The sequence below is a fragment of the Manacus vitellinus genome, unplaced genomic scaffold, assembly GCF_001715985.3.
Source record: "Manacus vitellinus isolate BGI_N305 unplaced genomic scaffold, ASM171598v3 scaffold_3_pilon, whole genome shotgun sequence".
Taxonomy (NCBI): Eukaryota; Metazoa; Chordata; class Aves; order Passeriformes; family Pipridae; genus Manacus; species Manacus vitellinus.
Genome location: NW_021940535.1, coordinates 40,581,332 through 40,599,222, shown reverse-complemented (window position 1 = coordinate 40,599,222; position 17,891 = coordinate 40,581,332). Strand labels below are relative to the sequence as shown.

At 45.0% G+C, this 17,891-nt stretch overlaps 1 protein-coding gene across 2 annotated transcripts in view; it reads right to left on the bottom strand.

Moving 5' to 3' along the window:
* Positions 1-16,232, bottom strand: part of JCAD (junctional cadherin 5 associated) — a 59,800-nt gene extending 43,568 nt beyond the window's left edge. For both annotated transcript variants that reach the window (XM_008928314.3, XM_018075621.2), the window contains exon 1: positions 16,013-16,232. The gene's annotated coding sequence lies outside the window, so the exon portion shown is untranslated. The remainder of the gene's footprint in view (positions 1-16,012) is intronic.
* Positions 16,233-17,891: the final 1,659 nt, after the last annotated feature.

The following is a 17,891-nucleotide window of genomic DNA, read 5'->3' as shown; positions in this document are numbered from 1 at the left end:
GGTGGCACATTTATAGAGAATTTCTATTTTTCAGTCTCAGAGTTTAGTTGTTATTTTAATTTGAACATTTTTCATTCGGTTGTAGCATATCTGTGATGTCCCATGACATGCCGCAGCATTTGCAAAAATCAACAACAACCCGAGTCCTTTGTTGACTTGGAGCACTCCTGGTTATTTCTGAGTGCCATGGGAGAAGCAGGGATCCTAGCCTTCCTCCACAGCATGTCCTTAAGGAGGATGTAATTACTGAATTGGGTTTTCTGCTGGGCACGCTCTGACTGACAGACTGGGCCAACCCACACTTCTCTCCTTCATTATAGTGGAAGCTTATCTGCCGGCAGTGCCAATAAAAATAAATCATCTGGTTGCCTTATGCTCTGTGTAGATGAAAACAGAGTCATCAATGGTCTTGTGTACTTCTACGCTAAGTTAACGCCCACTGCATTCTTTTTTTAAAATCAAATTTCAGGATTTTGAAGAGGCTACTGTGTACTCAAGAGGAAGGGAGGGCCAAGGCTCAGTGTGTGCAAATGATGAGGTTACAATACAATCTTTGTTTGTTTATATAATGGTTTTTCAAATTACGTTTGCGTGTATGAGTATAATGTTCTCATTGACTAGCGCAATGCACAATAGACCACCCACAATTTGGGAGGGTGCTACGAGTTTGTCCCTCTATGAGCAGGCACCATTTAGTTTTTCATCCCCATTCTGTCAGTATATCTTCAGCCTGGGCTTACTCATTCCTGCTAGATGAGTTGGAATCAGAAGTGGATCACATAATTTTCTGTGCTGGCCTCACATACAGTTAAAAGATGATTTCAAATTGAAAATCCTGAAAACCTGTAGAGTTGAGATCTGCACCACTGATCCAAAATTCAGCTTCGGCATTGCCCACTCATTCAGTGTGGGAGTAAATCAAAATTTATTCCTCTGAAGTCAAAGATTTACATAACTTTCAAGCAGGAATAAGTGAACATACCTCATCTGTCAAGGGGGAACCACCTAGCAGGTTAATTTTTTACAATATACAGGGGTCTCAGCTGCTTTGCAGTAGTTTTTTCATCGTCCCTATTACCAGTCCCACTACAGTCATAAAAAAGTAAGTGTAAGCAGCCAAATACAATGCAGTTTGTGGAGGAATCACTCCCTCTCAGGTTGCATTGAGATAAAATTACATAACTCAAAGCCACCAAAGGCACAACCCCTGGTTGCATTTCCATCTGAAACATACGTTCTTCCCCCTTCCCCCAGCACTTGTAGAGGAGATGCTTGGACAGGTTGTTATTTATGTCAGCACAAACTGGTGGTACCAGGCATGTCTCTGCAGTGGTGAAGGAAAGTATTAGCACCAGCATCGTTGTGCAGCATGTGTATGTGATGAGATAATAGACATCTGGCACTGAGTGGCTACTGGAGCTCTGTAAATCCCTTGGTGTGTAGTTTTGTGCAGAAAGCTACCTCCAGCACAGTATATGACTGTATAGTCTGGAAGAATAAACTGAAGATTTTTTGGTCCTTACAAAGCACTGAGCTGTGTAACACTGCTTTTAGATCCCCAGCTTAGCACTTGTGCCCAGATACCCTCAAGGATGCTGTTGCCTGAAGAGGGAGACAGGGAACTCTCACGTGTCTGTGGACTTGCTTTGAAATCCCTAAGATTTGCTTTGCTTTGCTTTGTCATATCCCAGTATTTTAGCTGGACCAAGAAGCTCAGCATCTGCCCTTGTGCTGTATGTCTCCCATCCAAGACCCTGCACATGATGTGTGCTGCCTGCACAAGTCTTCCTGCAGGAGAGCCCACAACCACACCCCAGACATCACCACCCCGTCTCACATCGCTGCCAGCAACCCACTGTCCAGGATGCTGGATGTGCTCACTGCTTTCTGGGCCTGACCAGATGTGAATGCCACATCTCCCACTTCTGGGACAGGAGAGATGAGTGTTCAGGTCCTGTTCCAAGTGCAGGCTGTGCATTGCATCCAACTTCTGTTTAGGATAAGCCCCCTAAAACCCTGCATTATTAACTCAAGGTTAACATATAGTTATTCCAAATCAATAAGATTAAAAATTCCTTTAATATTCACCACCACTGATAAGCCCAGGATTAGGCGAATCCTCTGCAGGACATGGAACATGTTCGATTCTGTGATGGGTCATTGCCAGCTCAAAATCCCTTGGGATGGGTGTGGGACCAAATTCAACTCTGTTGCACTGCCCTACAGCTAAATTGACTTCAGTTTGCATCCCCATGGCTTTATGTAGTAAATTGGTGGGATATTGTCTGATTCCAGTGCATGATATTCTGCAAATATCTATTGGAGTAGCCAGGTCTGAGGAAAAAAAAAAGAAATCAAATAGAGGGATGTGGAAAAATCTCTTTATGCCTATAAAAGGATCACTTCAAAACCACAGGATTTTGTATAGGAACCTTTTTCCTTAAATAGTAGAAACAGTCACAGGGTGCATTCCAACAGCGTAAAAAATGGGGTTTAGAGGAGAGCCGCTGTGTGCACGGCGGCTTCCTCTCCTTCCTTCTCTTCCTTTCCTCCCCCTGCCACATGTGTAACATGTCTTAGCTACAGAAACTGTGCTTGTAGAAAGCATATCAACAGTATAATTGCAATATATATATATATTTATACACATAGGTATAATCAAAGCCATACACATATATATGTATGTGCTGTGTAGTTAAAGAGGAACTGCATGGTGGGATTCTTCTGCATTCTTCAGGAAACACCCTTCTGTTGCATTTTCCCACCTAGGTGAACAAAACTTGGCAGTGAATTTTGTTGGGTGTCTAAAATACTAGAGCAGGCTCCTACTGCAGGCTCACATGTGCAGCGTCCTACTGCCACCGCTGGCCAGAGGCAGGGGAATAAAACCCAGAGCTCTTCAGCAGTGGGCCAAATCCTGCCACAGAAAACCAGCTGACATCATGGGGATTAGATGAGTGGCTAATGGAGACAGCAGGATTTGTGTCAATCTTTTACTTTGGATGCAAAGCCGAGTCCCCTGGTGGTCAGTGTGGGGTGGCTGGGGCTGCAGAGGGACCAGGTCTCCTCAAGGGTGAGCAGCCTTGGAGGGTGGCACTGGGCTTTGGGGTGCCCTGTATGTGTTGCCATGGGAAGGAGCAGGAATGTGGGAATGACTCTCCCAGGGCATGGGACACAGGTGCATCTTGGGACAAAGGTCCTGTCACTGTACTTTCCAGCTCAGGGATCCCAGGCCAGCAGAGAACAGGAAGGGAGAGATTTCTGTGAATTGCAGGTTCATTGGCCCTTTTGAACAGGTTTGTCTAAGGGAGGGTTGGGGAAAGGAGTCAGAAGGTTTCCATCTTCAAAGTGTAGCTAGGCTAAGTCGAGACTGACACCTTTCCTGGGGGCTGTTTAGAAACCAGGGTGGTGTTTTTAGTACTTTATAAGAAGAGTCTTGTGTTCACATTACTGTGATGAAAATGTCATGCAAACAGACCCCAGGGATCTGGCTGGCTCCAGTCCATCCTTCCACCACATGCCTAGGTCAGTCCTTACAGATGTCTGGATAACCTGTTCTTAAAAATCCTTAATAACAGAACCTCCACAGTCTCCCGAGACAAAGTATGTCAGTGTTTTACTACACTTACTATTAGGAACATTTCTTAAATCTGTCTTAAATTTTTCTAAACTCCCTCCCAGCCAGACCCAGTACAGACTCTTACTGAAAATTTAACATGTGGCTGATATCTACGGCAGAGACAGAGGACAGTTTATTCATTTTCTTGTTGCTCAGCTTGTGAGCTTATGTGCTTGAAAGCAATTTTTTCTCTCTTTAGACATCTCTCTTTTAAAGAAACTCATTTTCTTTAGCCTACCTTCCCACTCATACCTGTATAAACCTCTCTTGAGGAATAACATCTCCATCCATAAAAAAATCTTTAGGTGCAGTGTCACACTAGAAAGAGGAGCTGAACTGAGGGAAGGGAGATGTCTTACATACTGCATTTCTATTTATGTACTCCAAAATGGTGTTTGGGTTTTTTTGTTTGCAACAGTATGACATTATAGGTACTCAGGTAGCCCATGACCCATCACAATCTGCAGGCCCTTGGAGCCGACCAGCAGCCTAGGGCAGTCAGCCCCAGCCTGGCTCAGGGACACGGGGGAGAGGTATGAATTCATCCCTCCCAAACTGCACCTTTGGGATTTTCAATCCTTACCTCCATTTTGTCATTCCTGCAGCCTACAGCCAGCATAAGACCTGCCATAGTTGAAACAAGCTCATTGTTTCATTTTCCCCTTGCCCAAGCTGTCACTGAAGATGTTGGTTACTTCTGTTGTTAGTTCTGGGATGAAGGGAGACCCCCAGGGTCCATTCTAGGCACTTCCTTAAGTCAAACTAGGAAGTACTGATACCTTTCACATACGACTTTGAAATGGCTTTGCCCTTCCCATAACAGTTTCACTGCAACCCCACTTCTGCTGCTTGTTTGGGAAAGGGCTGACACTACCGGAGTTGGTGGAAACCAGGTGGAAAGGATTCTAGGGTGAGAGTGCACCCACTCACTCCTGCTCCATGTACTGGTCTAGAAAAAAACTCCTGAACATTTTTTAATGTGACCTGGCAGGAGACCAGGGTAAATGGCATGTTCTTTTTCCAGTGCTTTGGCCCAAAATGTGTGTTTCAGAGGCTTAAAAGAACAGTCAGTCAATTAAATGTGATAAACGAGGCCATTTGTCACCAGCATTTTCATTTTTCTTTTAAAGTATAAAACGAGATAATGAGCAGGGCTTGAAGAAATCCTTTGTGGTGTTGGAAGCCAAGGTCACATGATATACAGAACGGATTTTCTGCCTCTCCCGTCATGAGAATGCGATCTGACAATACTCCCCCTCATGACACAGAAATCAGAGACAATGTTAAGGGGGGGGGGGAGAAAAATCACTAATGCTTGAAAAAACAGTGACACGTTGCAATGAAGATGGGAAAAGAAATGCACTTAGTTAAGGGCAAATCTACCCCCACTGCAAACTTCCTGTTGTAGGTGCTGGTCAATAGGAACAGTAGCACAGAGACAGCTCCATAGTACCTTCATCTTATAACAAAGCCTAAAGCCTTATCACCCTGGTTTCTAAACAGTCCCCAGGAAAGGTGTCAGTCTTGACTTAGCCTAGCTACAGTTTGAAGATGGAAACCTGACTCCTTTCCCCAACCCTCCCTCAGAGTTACCAACACATCACCTATTCAGAAAGAAGACAGCGGAGTATGTATCTGGTTCACCCCTTGTCCCAGTATGGGGAAAGGGACACAACTACAATGGGCTCTGTGAGCTGTGGGGTCCTGCACAGTATGGCAGTCCTGAGGCTTTGAGGCTATTCCTCCTGGAATGTCCACAGGTACTTCCAGCATACTGGGACAGGTACTGTCTCACAGGTACTGAGACACCCCGTTCAGTGACAGCCACGTAAGCAATGCTGTTCAGGTATATAGCCCATAAGAGCTGTGGCACTTATGGTGGTGTGGTGTCTGCATTAGTGCAGGTTAGTATTCATGGCTGGAGGCTAGAGCTGGATATGGACCCAGAGCTGGAGTTTTTCCAGCTCTTTTTTGAAAAATAGCACCTTTTTTCTGGCAGATTCCCAGAATGTTTCCTTCTGCATACAGTCCTTTTCTATCATGTGTATCTAGGAATTGGGAAACATTTACTCCAACGTGTGAACCCTCTCTGCACCTATGGGACATGAACATATTGATGGCATTTTGCACTGGCATCTGTGCCACCAGGCCAGTGTTACTTCTACAACCTTTTCCCATCTCCCCTCTGCATCTACACACTTGTGCTACCACAGTAAAAAATTATTCTTTTTTGGTTTTGGGGAGGTTTTGAACTTGTTTTCTCAATCAGTCGTCAGTTTATCCTGAATACATTGAGGCATGCCAGTAAATATGGTTGTGCACAAACAGGAACAGATATTTAAGGAGATGAGAACCACTGACAGTTGGTCTCTACAACCTATGTTTTATTTATGTCTGTACTGTGCTGTCTTGGCAGCATATCATTTAGTCCTGGGATGAAAACCCTGTCTTTTTGCAAACATGGACAGCCTCACACATGCCTCTGACATTAAATAAGTGATACAAACACTGCAAGGAAACATATATTTTAAGACAACTACCCAGATGCATCAGCAACAGGAAGTGTTGAAGTAACTTGAAAGACTAAGAACTAAAATCTTATTAAAGAAAATGCAGGACAGGAGGTACCAGTCAGGTACCAAGGGAATAAACGCCAAGCATGCAGTTGAGCCAATGACTCAGCACCACGTTAACTTCAAGTCTGTGAGTCTTCAGCTGATGGTGAATTTTGTGCCTGGCCTTCAGTGGGGCTCTGTGCAGAGGAGTGCCCTCCTCAGCACCTCAGCGACTCAACAGCAGTAGCCTACAGCCACCTTCACCTATGTGAATGTTTCCAATACTTGTAATGGCTGCCACAGTTGGACTCAATGATCTTTGGGGGGCCCTTCCAACTCAGGATATTCTAGGATTCTATGATTCACATTAGTGAGTCTGTGCCTGAGGGATTTTTCAGATGAGGTATCAAACAACATGACTAGATCCTCTGCTGTATTAAACTGCTGGTAAGAGCAGTCTGTCTGTTCCTACCCCCAACTGGAAGCAGGCTCAGCTTCAGTTCATGAGTTGCCCTGGTTGTGGCTTGCTGAAAGGGTAGGATAATCCTGCTGAAGCCCTTGGTGGGCTGCCCGTTTCCTCTCCTTCCAACTCGCTTGCTTCCAAAACAAATTCCTATTGCAAAGACTCAGGTCCTTTCAGCTCTGCATTCCTGCCTGTAACACGATCCCTTTGAAAAGGAGATGAACTGGTACAACTCAGTGAACTTGAAAAGAAAAAGATCCCAAATAATTGTTGGAAATGATTGGAAACAAATATCTCATAAAACAACATATTTCCAAGTGTTTCTGAAGCAGTTAGCTGTGCAATGGTCTATTTTCAAAAGCATGGAGACTTACCACAGGCAGGTAATGGAAGTATGGGAGTCGATGCAAACACTATTCCCTTTCTCATGCCCAAAGCCCGTGGGATGGGTGCCTGAAACAAGATGTTGTGTGAAGGTGCTGCTAGGATTCATTTCACCAATAAACTGGGACCCACCCCAGCAGCCTCTAGCTATTGCCCAAGGAATGAATGCTGGATCATTTCTGAAGAAGAAACTTGCTGGCATTCACTTTGTTTGGGTTAAGAGAGAAGGACATGGAGAAGGAGGGGGAGGGTTTGACTCCCTCAAGTTCAAATTTACAGCTTCAAGCAGGCAGTTCCTTTGCAAACACTTTCCATTGTTTTCGTCCTCCTGTTATCTCTACAGAAGGTTGAGCATCTTTAAAACTGCATTAGCCTCCCTTAGGGAGGCTTGTTTTCAGATCCCTTCTCAACCTGATTTGAAGCAGGGACATCAAAGGCAAGGCAAATCTGGTCTCCTGTTAACTTGGATCCATTTGGAGCTGGTCTGGGCAGTTCGAGCTTGCCATGATGTTCACAGTCTTTCGAAATATTTACTTATCTGACTGACAAGAGAGCTATTTCATAAGTTATGATGTCTCCAGTTTTGTGTAAACAATTTACAGTGCTGTGATTGATGCTGAATGCTGTTTGGAGAGAGGCAAGGCTGACTGTATATACTAGGCTTTGATTTGGAGAGTTCAGGCCCAGGACTGGACAGTATTCTACCTAATAAATAACAACAGTGCTGTTTCAGTGCTCACAAAGCCACACAAACATGGCTGAATTAAAGCAATGCTTCTTTGAGCAGACCTTTTGGCCATGCAAACATCTGAGACCCCTGCAGAGGTGCCTGGTACAGTGGTCGCAGTTCCCGATTCTGCTTTTGACCCATGCTCAGGCTGCCCACGACTCTCCAGCACTTACTGGGCAGAAGGAAACAGCTGGTTTTGTGGGTAGGACAGCCAGCACAAATGTGGAGCATCGCACTTCAAGCTCCCTCTCCAAATCTAGGAGGATGGAGGTTGGGAAGTGAGTATCACCATGTCAAGGAGGCAGCTCCAGTCCTTACAAAAGTACAGTGAAAGGAGTGGGCTTGCTTCTTCTGGCACAGCTTCAGGTCATGGTACATGAGTGGTTTCCTCAGTCTTGCATTTTTCAGTGCCTTACTGCAGGTCTCCAGGGGCTTCCATAAGGAGATGGGACTTCTGCTGCAGTGCTTTGAGTCACACCACCGAAGTCCCTCTTCTGGGTGAATACTTTCCATTACAACTGTGTATGATCATGAGAGAAGCCTAATCTATGGCAAAAGAAGTATTCCCATCTCCAGTGGCATGACACAGGAGTATGATTACTGTGGCTTATAGGTGCCTGCAGCCCAGCTGATGAAAAATAGCTGTAGACAAGCATAAGCCTGCATGAGATGCCAAAGCAGAAAAGAGAGGGTATAGACTAGTGTCAACTGAGAGGAAGTCAGAGTTTTTCATTCAGATCAAATTGCAAACAAGTTGTTTCAGTTCTGAACCATCAAAATGTTTTGCTTCTGGAATTAAGTGAACTGGACATGTCTGAAACAACAGTTGTAGGACTATGTAGTTCCCTCAAATTTTCTGCAATCTGACTTTCTGACCTGATTGTGAACAAAGGTATGACTTCCAGAAGTTCCCATGAAACGGAAATGCCGGGACCAGTGGCTATCCAAGGCAGAAGTTTGGAAGGAGAGGATAAAAGACCCCTTTCTTGCTACTAAGTAGCTGTTCAGATTGACTGGTACAGACAAGAAATTAAAAAACAACCCTCACTTTATTCTGGAAATTCTCTTTCAGATACATTCACTCCAGATGCTGCGAATAAAGAATGGGAGGAAATTAAAAGGAGGGAATTGACCCTAACACTGACACAAGATGTGAGCTGGATAAAGGCTTTATATACCCATGCAGAGAAAAATGTGCTTCCTCTGAACAGAGCAAAGTAATGAAGCATTGATTTGAAATTATTGAACTGTGATACTTCATCCATGTTTCTGATGGTGGCCTTGTCTAATGGAGAGAAAAGTACAAGGAGGTCTTTCCAGTTCAGACTGGAAAAAGGAAAATTGTGTCTGAGGCAAACATTCCACATATTGCATTCACTGTGGGAGGAAAGTAATACTCAATGTCCTCCTGATGTTCAAAACTGTTTCTGCAATCACCTTCAGCCACCAGAAAAGGCTGATTATCTCCCAGTTTCACCAGTACCATTCACTCTCAAAAGGCTGTATCTTTTCATTTAGTCTGTTGAAATCTGCACTCAGAACAAGAAAGGTCTGAAGCAAAATGCAGCCTGCCTCTTCCTCGCAAGGGACCAGCCGAAGAGTGATGCACTTAGCAAAGCAAGCGCAGATTTAGGGGGCACCTAAGGGACTGATGGCATTGCCCTTGGTCTCCTTGGAGACATGCCTTGATGTAATTAATAATAAAAAATGGGGGCAAGAATAAAAATGATTCAGAGAAGCTTTGGTACTTCTCCCCAGTTTAGCTCCTGTGACTAAACCCACACAGAGCCTAAAATGAGGAGATGAGCCTATTATAGCTAAATAGCAGCATAATGAATTATCTTCTTTGCACTTATTTTGCTAGTGAGTAATCCAGTTTCTACCCAAACCCATGTTGGCTATGAAGATTTTGCCAGTAAAGATTAATCAAGATGCTGGAAGAATGTGGAATTAGAAATGCAGAAGAAGGACCGTAGCTCTCCACCATTTGCTCTTAAACATTGATAATCTAGGGCAAACTTTCTAACAGATAATACAAGCAACACTTTGGTGAAAGTCCACCTTTAGCTAAAACTAAATACAAAAAAATGGTCTGCTTAGTGAAGAGTTTGAATCCTCTCTTTTATGTACAATATAAAAATATATTTATTTTGGGTGATGAGTCCTTCTTAGATTTGCAGACTGCAATTGAATAGTGTAGAGGATGTTGTGTGTTTTATGTGTCTTAAGGGTCTTTTGCTCAGAAAATTCCCAGAACTGCAGGCTATGAAGTTATAATTTAAATGATATTGAAAGGTATCAGCAGCCTCGGCTTTCCCTCACTTCCCCAGCTCTTGCAAGCCACAGAGGGTTGGCATCACTGCGTTTCCAGCCTCAGCTGTTGTGTGTGGGTACCAGTAGGAAGAGATGGCTCTCAGAGCACCTGAAAAGGAGTATCTGTGTCTGAAAGAAGCCTATTCCTGAAAGTTAAAGGGTTGTTGAATTCACGGGACAGAAACAATATGACTGCTGAAACTCTGCCCTATGACTCTGGGAGCTGCTGGCATGATTTGAGGGCTGGGTTCCTCAGTCCTGTGGAGCAGGCAATGGCTTTCTGATCTGTAGCCCTGACAGAAGGAGGTGCTGGCCCACAGCACAGTGAGCAGGCAGAAAAGCAGTACAAATAAATTTTTAGAAAAGCATTTGGGGTCAATCTTGTAGAGCAATTTCTAAAGAGCTCAAGGGATGTTATTGTTTAAATAAATATTTAAGGGAGATTCTTCTCAGTTTAAACACAGTGAGCTGTAGCATGTGCAAAGCAGCAGTGTTTGATTACACATATGCAAGAGGCCAAAACAATCCATTACAAGCGAAGGTGTCAGAGGAGGAGAATACAATTTCCTTTGATTCTCTTTCTCTGAGACAGGTTCTTGACAGCACCATTTCTGCCTAGTGCCCAGGTGCAGCAGGGATGCAAACCCTGGCAGTCCCAGCACTGGTGTGCTGTGTAAGTAAGCCATTCTGCATTTTGTCTGATGAGATGGCTGGGGATGGAAGTGCAGGTTTAGCTCCGCAGGTTGCTGCAACCCAACATGCAGCAGTAGGACTGTGTGCCTAAGGAGAAGGGGAAAAAGGTGGGTATGGTTGGTCATGCATGACCTTTCACATGTCTTTGATGGACATACAATCACAGCCTTGGTGCTAGAGGGCTGCTCATTACAACGGAGGTTCACTTTAAAATCCTGCTTGATTTGGTTGAGGCTCGCGGATGGCAACTCAGATGAGTTTATTGTGTGTGGTGGCTACAGACTTGGAGTCACCTTGTGCCATGAGTTTGGTACAGCCAAAGCTTAGCACCATGCACTGTCAGAGGTGGGATACAAGGAGGTGCTTCTTGCCCTTCAGGTAGACAATGCCAAGGGTGTGAACAGCCATCCGGTAGTAGCAGAAGAGAAAACGAAAGAAATTCACTGCTGAGGGGCAAGACATCTAAACAAAAGTGAAAGCATGCTCAAAGGCCCCAAGCAGCTAAAAACCCTCAGTGAGCTTGAGGTTATTAGGAATCACTGTATGTCATAAGTCTCTTACATAGACTTGGATGATGGGATTCACAACAGTGTTATAAATGAATTGATTAAAAGGGACTTAGGGCAATTCACAACACTTGTGTCAGTGTGGCAAACCTGAGGGGTTTCCCAAATAGTTTTCAGCAGTGTAAAAGGCTGAAATGTTCATCCTCCTCACCCTGTGCTAGCCTTTTTTTCTTTTGTGAAAAAGGTAAGGCCTTTGCCTTATCAGAAGTGAGTTTTTCTTCCCTGATATGATTGCATATTCAATCCCCTTCTGCATTTGAGTTGAAAAACAACAGAGCACCAAAAAAATCACATTTTCCAAAGTGTCCCTGAAATTGAAGGATTCTGTAAAGGTCATGCAACCCAGGTGATGTGTATTTTGTGGATGCATCTGAAGATATGGCAGATGCCCTGTGTGAAGTAGGACCATACACTTGGAGTAGAAGCCCATAAGAATCCACCACTCCTTTTCATTTTCTGTTTCAGTTCTCCTGCAAATCCCTGCTTAAAACTCCTGTTTGTGACATCCTTGACAAAGGCAAGGCTGCTGGTGTGAAGCAAGTACTGCCTAACATGCTGGCCAGCACTGTCTCACAGCTTTTTAGAACTCCTTCCTCTCCCAGTAGCTGTCTGTAGGCAGCTCTGGTCTTCTCACATTGTCAGCTCCTGTTCTTCTGGTCTTTGTTCTTACACAGTCTTGCAGAGCTGAGTCCTGGTGTGTGCATGGGGCTCCAGGATAATGAAACTTAACTGCCTGTCTCTGTGGAAGGAGAGGCTGTTCAGGATGCTCCACAGTCTATAGTCATACAAGAAGTGAAGGAAATCACCTTTCTTTGACACTTCAGCAGCAGCGGAAACAAGCAGACTGCAGATCCCTACCTTCCGATGTGGAAATCACGTCAAGAGGCACAATGAACACTGAGATTTCACCATCTGTCCCCAAATGTTGCATATGCATTGCATATAAAAATAGGCTATGAGAGTACAGTTATGACTGAAAAATCCATGAGGGAAGAGATGCCAGAATTAGGCCTCCTTTGTGGTATCTGTTATGATACGCTTATTACATGATCACAGAGTGTTTTGTCAGAGGTCTCAACTTTATCCCATGGTACAGCATGGACTGTCTTCACTGGCAATGTTATTTAGAATTATTTTTTTTTTCCTTAGAGTTCAGTGTGGTCCTAGGCTTTATTTTCTTCCCAAGTCCTCCTCTTAGTAAGAATTACTGATTTTCCCAACATTTTTGAATTACAATGACACATCTCTCTATAATATCTGGATGCTCTGGTACCTCCATTAAGGGTGTGGTGGTTCTTTAGCCGCTTGAACAAAATGGAAACAGAGACAGGCATGTAAGCAAATATCTTGGTTGCACCAAGCATCAGTCTATCAGGGCTCTGCCTTGCTCACTCATCCCAGCTGTCCCCCACCACAGTGCTGGGCCTTCCCTGCAGCAAGACCCATGCCCGCATCCACCCTTGCAGGCTTCATGGGTCCTACAGGCCAGTGCTTCAAGGTCATGAGCTGAGACCGAGGGATGACCAACAGACATAGCTGGGGCTGGGGCTGTGCAAAAGTGTTCAGCATCAGGCACACTGAACTTGCTCGAGGCAGAGCTTCCATCAGCTCCAATCATGGACGTGGACATTTGGTAGCAGGGTCTTACGGCACTTGCAGATGCGTGGGCACACCGTGTAGCTACTGACTGCAGACTGGGGAAAGCCTCAGCAAGACCTGGCACAGAGGACCCTGCAGGGAGAGCAGGACTGAAGCCAATTCTGAGAGGTAACACTCATAGTCCGAAAAAGGGACCATGGATAGAGCAGCTCAGGTTTCATGTTGAGCTCTGGCAGTGTCCAGACTCTCCCTATGGCTCACATCTTGACAACACACCTTCCTGCCCTGCTCCCAAGTCCCCTGACTCCTCACTTGTACTATGTGAAGTACCATCCCAGTCCCATGTGACCCCATCCTGGTCCCATGCAATCCTTCAGCTTTAGCAACCCAGTACCAGATGTTTGCTTAGCTCAGTGTCCCCAGAGTCCCTGTCTGCCTCCTGGCTGTGCCAGGAAAGAATCAGAGTGTATTGTTCCCTGCCTGCCTTTGCATTGACCAACACCTGTGCCCTGAGTAGCATTACATGGACAGCCCATCTTCATCCTGCTTCTAGAGCTGGGGATAGTTCTCAGACTGCAGAGAGGGGACACAGGTAGCCTGATCCCTGCAGATCTGTGGGGAAGCAGCAGGATCAGCAGAAACTTGGTAGCACTGACTGCTTGCACAGGAGCACTGGGGTCAGCACTGGGCTGAGCTTGCTCATGTGAGAAGGAATCTCAGTGGATTTTGACTACTCAGCCCTAGCACGTCCCTAATAAGTTGCTATTTTTTCCCTTCAAAGGCTATCACTAAGCCAAATTGGAGGAGATTTGCAAAGTTAAAAAAAAAATCACATTCCTAAGACAGAGCTGCCAAATTTCAGATCTTAGCTCCGAAGCACAGAGGAATAAAAACTATCCAAGGAAAGAATCACCAAGTTCCCCCCTCCCGTTTCTTCCTTTCATTTTTTTCAAGTTGGACAATTCCTTTTTCCCTGTGCTCATTCTTGGAATGGACAAAATTGGCTGGACAGTTTTGGCTGAAATTTTCCAGAAAAGAACTTAGCCCAAGGCAGACAATCAAGTTGGAAGAACTCAGCCTAAACTGTTCAAGTCTGACAAAGTTATAAGCAGCAGCAAAGGCGGTCTTATAGCAGGACAGATGTGAGTAACCTTTATCACAGGAGCCGCGTGCGATCCCACTGCTGACGCATTCGGAGTTATAATAGCTGATGATGCTGTTCCATTCAGGTGCATCTGATCACGATTCAGATATGTCACCAGTAAAAAACTGTTAACTCAGTCATCCCACTGAGTCTTCCCACACCCCTTCCTACTCAAGCAGCTCTTCCCAACTAACAACCGATCCTTCGAAAAACCACAGTTCCCTCGCCTCCAGTATTTGCGAGCAGGATATGTCAGCTTCAGCTTCTTGGATAGAGGCAGCTGATGCTAAAATGAGATTGCTCTCTGAACTAATGTATTCAAAATTAATAAAAGAAATAAAGCAACACACTCCTCTGGCATGTTCCCATGCATATTTTCCATAAAAGTTAGTTTTTCCACAAGAACAAGTTGTGAGTTTGTAGGGGTTTTGCACTGAATCTTGATATGGAGTTTAGAATTCTTGGCACTGCTTGGGACGTTAAAATGACATCAGCTCCACTTTCTATGTTGGAATTTTATAGTTCCTGCCTGACCACATTTCTTTGTTCTGCACATATTCTCTCTCCTCCGAGCTGCCTCTCTGCCACAGCGTGCTCTTACATGAGTGTTGGGAAAAGCAGAGTGTTTGTATTCCTTATAGCCCTGCTTGTCCCTCCCTGTGCCGGGCACCCAAGTGATAAAGCTGCATTTCTCCCTTCAGGACAAAGCAGCACTGTTGGCTCAAGGGACGAGGGCACCTTTGCCAGCCGGAAGGCTTCCCCTCAGTGTGGCAGCTCTGTGCTGTGAGGGACCTGGTGTGCTAAGCAGAGTCCTCTTTTCTCTGGCTGAGCAGAGGAGTGGAGTGCCTGCTGCCAGGGTGACATGGCTGTGGGACAGCAGGGGCTAGGTGGGAGGACAGTGATTGCAGACAGGACAATGTGAAACCATCCTGTCTCACTCAAGGAAGGGTAAAGGGAGCTGAAAGTAGGGGAAGAGGAAAGGGAGCATCTCTGGGTGGGAAACAAGGCTTTCTCTAGCCCTGGAAAGGTAGCACCTGGAGCAGTGTTTGTTCAGTGCCTCAGTTCTCCTCCTGCCACTGTGCCCACACTGCCCCATGCCTTGGGGCAAGGAGGGGCAGCATTTTTTTAAATCAAGCAAAAGTCTGAGTAATGGTGTTTCCATATTACCCAGCAGCTCGACCTGCTGTGTTTGAACACCATGGTGCAGGAGGACTGATTTGATACTTGGGATCCCCTGTGAGTCACAGCACAGGGCTGGGAGAGTTAACAGACTCTGGCACTGGGAGTACAGTTCCACAGGCATTAGCACAGACATCACACTTGTTTCCTGGATTTCAAATAAAATAAGGATTCAAGGAAAAGATGATGCTTTTCTACATCCCCTATGACTTGGAAAGCAATAAGAACAAATAAAGGCAGTTAATTATCTGGCACACCGCATCCAAACATTTCTGAAAGCACGGTTCTGCTGTTACTGTACGAGTCACGCTGGAGCAGCATTAGCATACACTCTGTAAACAGACTCAGTGCCATCCTCCAGCACAGCCTCAGCCTCCCAAAAGGGATTAGAGCAGCTGGACAAAGCGAGGAGGGACTATACCTGGCAGTTAACAAAATGCCAGTTTTGCTTTAGTCTGGTTTGATTGCAATAGCACCTGGATTTGCTATTTCCTATGTTGCCTACATGCTCAGCCTCTCTAATGTGTGAGGAAAAATCACTGCTCTTTGCTTCTCTGTGCAAGATTTATCATTTCATCACTTCACTGTTATGTGGAAATAGCCAGACCAAAAGAATAGTTAAAGGTTATGAAGCCATTTGCCAAACACTTCTTGCTTTATAACAGCAACATTTTTACAATTGCATTTGCAACAGCATTTTTGCAATCACATTTATAAGCTCCTTTACAAGCACATGCAACCATATACAGAATGAAGAAAATCTTTACCTTGCTTGCCCAGAGGAGAGAGCCTGGTTTCCTTTCATGGATCAGAAGTAGGGTGAAAAACAAACCCGAAAAAGACCCTTGAACAGACTCATCTGCTGAGAGTTGTTTAAATCCCAAGCCTGCTCCTGCTAGCAGCTCTAAGTTTGTGCTCTGAATAGAGGCTGTGTTATTTTAACCACAGGATTTCTAGTCATGGGGGAGGAGAGATGGATTAGGTACGTTTGCAATCTAATGCTTCACATTTACCTCAACAGAAATGAACCACTTTTAGCCTGATGTAAATAAGTACTGCTAAGATATAAATTTCAAGAGCCCACTAACCAATTATGCTTAAACTAACATGCTAAATAACTGTGGAAAATTCCAGAGGAATAAGATAACATACTTTTGTGTTCTTTCCTAAATAAAAGGCATGTGTGGAATTTCATGCTAGATACTGTGACAACTGAGGGGCAGCAGACGAACTGCACAAACTAACCTATGCAAGGTGCTATACCTCATAAAACAGTATTCCTAACACCTGTTAGCCTGGATTTCATCAGGCATCCCAGCAATATGGGTTTCCATGGCTTGTAAAAAGTACAAATATGAAGGATTTGAATCTAATATTTCAAAAGAGTAAATAAAGCCCTCTAAGTTAATAATCCAAGACTTTAAAAGGTCACGGGGTCTGTAGTTCTGTGGGAGCACAAACTTTAGTCCACTGAACAAGTGCCACCTCCAACAGTGATGTAAGCTGGATACCCTTCCTGCAGCTCACGGATTGACCCGGACAGTGTTAAATGCAGGCAAAATATTGTGCCTAGCACATTCGTTTGTGGTTTTGTTGTTTAATCCAGCTCAAACTCTGCCTTCCTTTCCTCCTTTATGACATTCGGTGCCACAGCTGATGTGGTTGCAAAGCACAGCTATAGCCCAGGCTTCCACAGCCACCTCACAGCTGATGGGGAAGAGATCCCTTTACTTTCTGAGAGGTCTGATTTGTAAATAAAACTAATTCTTAAACTTTGGGCTAAACTAAGAAAAAAAAAATTGAATGCAAAGTACTGGAGGCTAGGGGATAAATTCCAATTTGTCTTTGATAGCAGAGGCTTCAGGAACACAAGTTTAATTCCATTTTGGATAAAACCTGGATCTATAAATAACATTATCTTACACTTACATAACACTCTTCATCCCAAAGCGCTCCCGAGTGCTTTGCAGATGTAATCATCCTTTCTGAAAAACGCGGGCAGAGCTCCCGCCCTGGAGGGGAGGATCGGGGCGGATCGAGGGCCGTGGTGGGCAGGAGGAAGTCAGCAGAGTATCCCGTGGCAGTTCGGCCAGCTCCTGTCCCTCGGCAGGAGCTGACAGCTGGCTGGGGCATCACAGCCATTGCTCTGCTCCTTGGGTGCTGGCCCGGAGCACGGGGAGGCAGCTTGTTGGGTCACCCAGGTATGGCTGAGAGAGCTCACTCTGCTGTACAGGTCTGGTGTCTTTAACAACCGGCAGCGGTTCAGAGCCTGTCACCCAGTTCAGCCTGCAGGCTCCTTAAGTTGACTGGGGCATCTCCAGAGATGTTAGCCTGCTTCCCAGCGCTCAGACTGAGCTCTCTAAGCTCCCCACAATGCCTGGCTCAGCCTAGCTCTCCTAAACGTGGGTGTGTGGGTTTTTGTCGGGTAGGAGATAGGTAACCTGTTGTGGATTAGCCCCAGCCCATGAGCAAGTACCAAGCAGTTGCTCACTCCCTCTCCCCAGCCTCCCCAGTGGGAGGGGGAGGAGAACAGAAAAAAGGCAAAACCTGTGGATTGAGATAAGACCAGTTTAATAATTTAAATAAAGTTTACAACAACAGCAATGACGATGATGATAGGAAAAATGCACAATACAATTGCTCACC